The sequence below is a fragment of the Cryptomeria japonica genome, unplaced genomic scaffold (genome assembly GCF_030272615.1).
Source record: "Cryptomeria japonica unplaced genomic scaffold, Sugi_1.0 HiC_scaffold_729, whole genome shotgun sequence".
Taxonomy (NCBI): Eukaryota; Viridiplantae; Streptophyta; class Pinopsida; order Cupressales; family Cupressaceae; genus Cryptomeria; species Cryptomeria japonica.
The window spans coordinates 20,001-28,796 of record NW_026729507.1 but is presented as its reverse complement, the minus strand read 5'-3'; positions in this window follow the sequence as shown (position 1 = coordinate 28,796).

The following is an 8,796-nucleotide window of genomic DNA, read 5'->3' as shown; positions in this document are numbered from 1 at the left end:
GCTGTGAAAGAGGCGGTCGAGTGCTCTAGCTCTATGAACGTAACATGATCGGTCAACATAAATGCCCTATTGGCCTTTCACCGCCCGCCCCACCCCGGGGCCCCCACCCCTGGGGTGAGGCCGGGATTGGTCAACAAAAACAAGGAAATGCCTGGCCTTTCACCCGGTCCGGTTCTTCCACCCAGCGGTCGTACCAAATGTCACCATGCCATCCAGATAAGCGGTCATACCAAGCGGTCACCATGCTACCGCGGTCAAGCGGTCATACCAAATGATGCCACCCAGCGGTCGGTCCCCGGCGGGCAGAAAGAAACGATACCGGTATGCCGGGTGGGAAACTCTAGTTAGAAAGGTGGTCAACGAAAAGGGGGTAATTCACTTTACCCCCGGCAATCTCTTCCTCCCACCCCGGCCGCCTGGAATCCGGTATTTTGTTGCATGGAGTGCTCTCATGTTACTATGCACCATATCCTATCCCGTGGATTGCATACTATGGATAGGAGCGATCGACCCAACGCCATTCCCCGGTGTTGGTCACACGATTGCTCTATATATTAACGTCACATGATCGACATGCCATACAACAAAAAAGTTGTCCGGTCATTCGACTTACTTATTACTTATAAAGGGGTCCGCGAGGCTTTGATCTATATGCAGCTCAGATCGAGGCTTGAGCTAAGTTCTTTATTGATTGATTTGGCGGAGACAATTCTAGTTATAGTTCTGTTGACGGCTCTCACAAGCAGCTATCTCACTCCCTAATATATCCCACCCATAACCCAACCATTCACTGGTCCAGGACAAACAATAGCTACTGCTATTATTGAAAAGTGTCCTCGATCGACGATGAGAAACGAGGGATAGCTTTCTCCATCCATCGTTAGCTGGATTCTCTTTTCTGTGAGCCCCCTTTCAATAATTGCCAGGCCCTATTATTAGATTATTGAGTTTCTCACAACGTGGTAGTAGCGGAACACTTTCTCACACACTCCGCCGAACACCCCTAACCTAGTCAATAAGTAAGCGCCTACACCAAGTCCGGCACCTACACACCCGGGGAGGAAGGAAAGGAAAGAGAAGGGAGGGCTCTAAAGGCAGATAATCTATCAACCGAACGGGAGAGGGCCAGATCAATCAGAGGCGGCGCAGATCATTAGATAGGAGCATACAACACCTATCGACGGAAACCCATAGATCTGGAGCACGCATCAATCAGGGGAACTACATTTCTCGGTAAGGAACAAAGTGACACGAATGAAAAAAATACAGCAGCCAGCCGTAACTTATCCTATCACCAGATTGAACCTAGGGAGCGATCGTAGTGATCTGGCGGCACAGAATGGGTTTGGGCGCCTATAGAATAAAGGGCTTCACCCCTACTATTTATAGGTAGGTAGGCAGAGAACTTTCGTCTATATAGATAGTTGTTGCCTTGGCATGTTACGTATAGAATCTAGAAGATAGTCTAGCCCTACCCGGTAGGGCGGAAAAGTTGCCCTACTATATCGCCAGCCATCAATTCATTGATCTACTCTTTTCCGGAAGGGGATCGCGGACATGACTGGAGAACCGACCATCGCCCTACCCCTACAGGGGCCAGGCGATGAACCGGTCAGATTCTATACGTAACATGCCCAACAACAACTAGAATAGGCTAGGCGGGTACGGTTGTGTGCCAACTAATGTTGTGGGGGCCCCACTATAGTGGAGAGGGTCTCTCTATAGTTCCCCTACCCGGGCGCTACCTTATTATTTGAAAGTGGCGCCTTCTATAGTTGATTCTTCATGTTACAACTAGAATAACGCAGCTCCGGAACTATCTATAGTTGCCATAGAGAATTTGAGGAATCAGAAGAATTATACCGGCCACTTTCACAGTCATATGAACCAGACCCCGCCCCATTCTAGCCAGCGCAACCAAACAATCTAATAGGCCTGCATGCAGGGGCAATCGTGATAGCCTTCACGTGCCGTAGGGTAGGGGGGCCCCTCCGGACGTAGAGAATCTGGCCACTTTATTGGTAGGGGGCCCCGGGGCCCGGTAACAACAATTCTAGTTCTCCCACCCGCCCCTTTTTTATATAGTTCTATAGTTGGGTTGGAATATTAGCTAACCCCAGCGCCTTACTATTCTATGGTAGTGCGCCTGATAATGAAAGCAAGATAGAGAACCCTATTGAAATAGGGGGGCGGCTTCATCTGGAACGGGCTTGGAACTAGGACTTAAAGTAGTGCAATTGTATCTGCTCCTTAGACTATAGAGCGAAGCCAGCCCAGGTAAGTAAAGTCAAAGTGCCAGGGTAAAGGTATGGAAGAATGGTACAAGTAACGAGGCCAAACGGAGCATAAGGCTCTTTCCATTAAACGAATGAAACCAAATAAAGAAGGAGCGGGAGCTGATGTCCGTTCCCTGAATGAGTGTAGTGCCTCAAGAAAGGGTGTACTTAAGAAGCACCTATACTACGTGGTTTTGAACATTCATCCCAAGCCTTTCAGGGATCGAGAGATTTGCTACCCCGACGGCCATAGAATAGTAGGGGCTGGCTCCCCTGAAAATAGTAGGGCGCGGGATCCTTATCTGTGCCATGCCTGGGTCCATCCGGCCTTGTGAATAGCATAACCTATACCATATCAGTGCAACCATTCTATAGACCATAATACCATATGGATGCGGGTATACGTAGTCCTTGTTTGTTAGCCGAGGTCTTATCCATCAAAGGACCTTACAGACCTCTGAGGAATAATACTGTGCGAGCCAAACTTTAGGACTGGATAAGCTGCTGTTGGATTGACTGCTGGATCAACAGAATCTGGATATGGATCATCAATAGAAACTGGGTCTTGATCTCGACAAACAACAGGTGCACAATCTGGTAAACCTACAGGCGCCCTACTATTCTATGGGCAGTTACAGGAGCCCCTACTATTCTATGGGCTGGAAATGCTACAGGAGTTAGAACTGGAGCAGCACCTATATGGGCCGATCCTATACGGGCCAATATACAAGCACCTACAGGTGTCAAATAAGCGGCTCAAGCTACCGGGGCACAAGCTGTATAAGCGATATATACAAAAACTGGAAGAGCTATAATAAGTCGCAAAAGCTGGAGCAGTCGAGGGAACCACCTATATATATAGGGGCACTCTTTCTTCCTAGTCCCGCATCAACCCCCGTTCGCTCTTTATCCTTGCCTTCAGTCCCGCATTGTCCACAAGTTAGATAGCCGAGGTGAACTAATCTCTAGTCGGGGTATATCGCCTCTATTTTCAGTCGAGGAGATATATAGGGCTACTCATATCACAGAATCTTCACCCCGCTAGCTACACCACACCCACCCAGATCTATAGAGACTTTGGGCACACCTACCTCCTCCCCGACATGACAACCATAGCCCTTTATATCATTTGGGTTTCTCACCTGTATATATATGGCTAGCGGGTGGTAAACTAGAATTGTATATAGATCCGGAATTCAATAGGTTTCGAAGCCCGGTGATTCCGAAGCTCATTCTGGCCGGCCCCATATATGGATAGGGAGAGAGGGCAATCAGATTCAAAGCTCATTCCGGCCGGATATAGAGATAGGGCACCGTTCCCCACCCCCACCCATATAGACAGATAGGCGATCTTCGATCTCCGATCTGTTAGGGAAGTCTGAACAAGTGGATATGGCAACGGGAGAAGATTCTATATGATGTGGGGGGCCGACTGCATTTCTCTACCCCTGTGCATGCACAGGGAGGATCTATCCTATATGATATAGAGCTGGGCCCCATATCCCATACATATCGTATTCTAACCCATACTAGCCTACTCATAGATCTAACGCGATCCGCCGAAGCGCCGGATGCCCAGGTGGATGACCCCCTTAAACTCCAAACCCGGGGAGATCCAGTTTATACTCATATAGTAGCTGGGCTCGACCGTTCCGTTGAACCCAACCCACCACAGATACCCCCTCGCGAATAGTAGGGCCATCCCATCCCACTCCATATAGAATAGAGGGTATTATATATTATATATGTAATACAATAGTCGGACTGCTTGCTGACCTTTTACCCTTCACTGAAACCGCTACTCGAAAAAAAACCCCGCGTCCCTTACCTTCATTTCATTCAGGTAAGCGATAACCTTAGAATAGTAGGGGAATAATATAAGAAAGGGCACCCTGCATGCAGGAACTAGAGTTTCCCACCCACCAACCCCCTGGCAATAGATAATAACCCTCCCGCAATATACATACCCTCTTTATTAAGAAGCCTGCGGCGAAGAAGCTCCTATAATAGCAGCCCTCCGCATGCACCGGCAATAGATAGAACCCTCTCGCAATAGCCATTGAACCCTCTTCACCGGCAATATACATACCCTCCCGCCCCTGAGAATAGTAGTTCCATAGAAGCCCGGCAATATAATGGGGGCCCCCCCGGCCAATAGCCATTGAACCCTCCCGGCCCCTGAGAATAGTAGTTCTATTGAACCCTCCCGGAATATACATCCTCCCGGAATATACACGGGGGGGGCCCGGGAGGGTATTATATTGCCGGTGCAGAGGGCTACGGCTTATATTGCCGGTGAAGAGGGTTATATATCATTGCCGGTGAAGAGGGCTACGGCTTATATTGCCGGGCTACGGCTTATAGAAGCCGGCCCAACAATGATTATTCTCCCATTCTATTGCCAGGGCCCTACTATTCTAAAGGGTGAATAGTAGGGCCTTATAAAACTATACTAGCAACCACCTTAGAATAGCTAGAATCTGGGATGGCCCTACCATTCTATAGGCTAGTTGGGTGGGAGTGATAGGGTGGGTGGGACCTACCTATAGGGAGGGGGGGGGAAGGAGGGGGGGGAATTCTAGTAGCCATCTCCAAAATATCGCCACAACTATCAGAAAGCCCTACTATCCATCCAACTCAACATAGTTGACCGGCCTTATATACGTAACATAGTAGCCGGCCATTACACCACCCCGCCCCCCCGCAACCAAGAGTGTTACGTCTAGATTCTATACTCTCTCTCCTCTAAACCGGCAAGGCCAAGCCACCACCCCAAACAAAGATTCTATTCTTCCGGAAGGGTTTAAAAGAAGAAAAGATTCTAGTGCCCTTACCCTTAAAATAGTAGGGGTAAGGAAGAACTGAAGATTGTTCAAAATAAAAAAAACTTTACCCCCGGATCTCGGCGAGGTTGTGCATCTGCTATGATCCCTACTTATCCTGCAGCTGTTCCTTTATTTTCATTCCGCGATATGGGCGGGTCGCTTCGCTTGTTTGCTACTGCTTAGGGTTACTCCAGGGGTAGGGGGAGAGGGCCAAGTCATAGTTGTCACCTAGGTGGCCGTAACTACGTGGGTATTCGCGGTGGGTGTTGCTCGTTCCAGTGGTTATAGCTGTTCGCTCGGGATCGCCTATTGGACTTTCGGCAGCTCCATTAGTGCTGCTGCTAGGAGGTAGGGGTGAAACGGCTGCTTTTACCTTTGCCTCTGTAGGATCTGCTTCTACTAGTGCGTCTGGGATTGCCCTTGGAGGATATTAAACCAAGGCCGCGAGCTATGGAGCTCAAGCCGGAGCAACGGACTTACCAGCTTAGCTAGATCTATTAGTGACCCGTACTTCCCTTATAGCGGGCTGTGACCCCGCTTGGAACTGCTTTGCGAGCCTTCGAGCTTAAACTATAAGATCTACCCCCGCCCATGTCTCTGTTGCCTTTGCCCCTGCTGGTGGTGCTTACTCGGGATCTTATGCTGTTGGCCCGGATGCTGATGTTATTGGATCACCTGAGTTAACTGCTACTTGCTCTGCCACAGGGAATCTGCCTCTCGAACTGTTTGGGATGCTATTGAGCGAGGTGGTGACTCTAAAGATGTGCCGGGATGTCGCGCCCACAACCCCTGTTTATTGTGCTCCTGCTTGCTTTGACTCTATTGCCGAAGAAGCCTTTGCCTTCGCTGGCACAGTTACTGGTTCAAGGCGAACCGCACCCAAAATGACCGATGCAACTGACTCTGTTGGTGTATATACAATTGGATTTGGAACTGCGTCTGCGACAACTTGAATCCTCCCACCCCGATCTGCATCATATGGATTTCGGCAATAACTCGATCCGCTCGCCGCCTCAACAAGAGCACAGGAAGCAATTGATTCAGTAGAGATAGATTGGCCGAAGATGGATACATTTGCACGTGTTCCAGTTAATGTTCCAGGATTAGTTAGTGTTCCTACTATTGAGGCTCCAGTATTTCCGAAAGTTCCGACAGACCAATTCATTCTTTTCACTTTGCAATGAATCTATGGGATGGGTGGGAAGAGACCCTTCCTTTCCATCCGGGGCCTACCATAGAATTGTAGGGGCGGGTGGGATTTTTGAATAGTAGGGGCCATAGAACTACTATTCTTAGTTGGGGTGGGTGGGAGAACTAGAATTGTTGTTCCCGACGGCAGAATAGTAGTTCGGCTGGTAGCTATTGAAAGCGGTTCCGGCCCGGGGTTGGGAAGAAGGGCCTATCTGGCGGCCTCCTCGACTTCCTCGATCCATCGCCTATCGGCCTATCAGTTCATAGGGGAGGGGGCGCCGACTAGACTATAGATAGTTTAGTTGCCCTTGCCCCTCCCCGGCCTACCGAGAGAACTATAGATATGGGTCACGGCTCCGAACGGATGGGAGGCCCGGCTCTAGATATATGGCTCACGGGACTCTCTATACAGTATACAGCTCCGATCTCCAATAGGTTCTTTACCGGCCCGCCCTCTCGGCTCACCGCTCGATAGGTTGGTACCGGCCCGCCCGGCTCTATATAGAAGCTCATCGGCTCACGGATAGGATATATAGCCGCCCTCGACCCATCTATATATACCCAACCGGTACGTTCAAAATCCCCTGGGCTCTCCCGCTGGACTATAGATAGTCGCCCTCCTCGCCGTGGAAGGAATGATTGATGCGAATGGAATGGTTGATACTCAACGGGCGAGAACATCCAACCTCCACTCTATCTATCTATCTCTCATGATCTATAGATAGGGCGAGAGCATCCAACCTCCACTCTATCAGACTGAACCAACCCCAACCCATAATGGCGTTGGGGCCCCGGGATAGGAAGGAGGAAGGATTAGGGGATTAGGGCCCCAACCCAAACCTAATTAGGACGGGATAGGATTAGGGGATTCCGAACACCGGTCTACCACCGAGAACACCGGTCCACCACTCACCGGTCTACCACTCACCGGTCTACCACTCACCGGTCTACCAACACCACTGAGAACACCGGTTGAATTGGATCGAAGTCGATCGATCCATATAATATATAGGGGATCCAATCCAGATCGAGGGGTCCGGGATGGGGATGGGGTCGGTTTTGCATCTATATGGGATGGGCATATATGGGATGGGCCTGAGATCAAACCCTTACCATACCATCAAGGCAACTTTAACCCCCCGACTCAAACTATATCCACCCACCCACGCAAATATCAACAATCACTCTTCCCACCCACCCGGAGGAAGATAGCCGGGGCGCTTCCACAGGACGTAGATATAGACTAAAGATCAATTCATTCCCCTCCCCCCCACCCGCACCCCTACTATTCTATGGCTGGATAATCAACAGAATCCACTGGATCACCCGGATCGACGTAAGCTACTAGGTATGCTGCTACCAAAGCTTAAGTGCTTCTAGTGGTGCTTAAGCTGCTAGATCTACTGGATCAATAACATAATCTACAGGATCGTCTGCTGGACCGACTTCTGCTACTTGTTCTGCAACCCTTGCCTATATATAGCTGCTGGATATACTACTGGTGGAAAGGTAAGCTGCAGGTGTTACTTACTATGCCTCTGATGAACTCTGCTTTCTATGCTGCTTATGCTGGTGCTGCTGCCGGTCGTACTGCTGCTAGCTTCGGATCTTCTATCCATACGTCACCATCAACGGCTTAACCGACTGCTTAACCTACTGGATCAATGGCTTAAGCTGGTATTGCTGCTGCCATTCCTGGGACTGGGTAAACAACTAGCTTTGGGACCGTAATGTCCTCCACCAACTCTCCTCCTCCCACCCACCCTGCATAGGGGCCCACCCCGATGCTGCTGGATAAGCTCCTAGGTATAGCTATGCTTACTCTGCTACTGCCGGATAAACTACTGAATAAGCTGCCTGCCGGAACCCCAACTATTTGAAGGGATCCACTGGTGATGAAGACCTCCAACTATATACCGACTACCTATAGAATGGTAGGGCCTTCCCCCTTACCCCCCTCGGCATTATGCCCTACTATTCAGCTATAATGGGGGGTGGGGGGGCACCCTTTCATCAGAATAATGCCGTGTTCATAGGGCCCCTACTATTCTAAGGTAGTTGCTTCCCCCTGGCGAATAGTAGGTGGGAAAGAAAGAGAAGATCTTGCCTCCCGGACCCAATAACTTATACCATCCCACCCATCACTCCGTTGCCCTACAAAGGCATCCCGGGGTGGGTGGGAGGAGACGGGAGTACTGTCCGACCGTGGGTGAGTGAGGGCAAGGAGAACGTCGATACCCTGGGTGGGAGGCAAGATCTTCAGCTGGACCGAGGAACATCAATCCTAACTAGCTGGCCATCCAGAGAACAAGGATGCCCTTTTTAGCCCTACAATTCTATGGGACTGGGGGCCCCTACCATTCTATAGGCCTAGCGAGCTGCTCGCCCGGACTCGCCCCCCCCTCAGATTCAATTGTGGGTGGGAGGAAGAGGCTATGGGGGCCGCCGGATTAATCGGGGGTTTCTTAATGAACGCATTAATGAACTGATGCCATTCTCTAAGT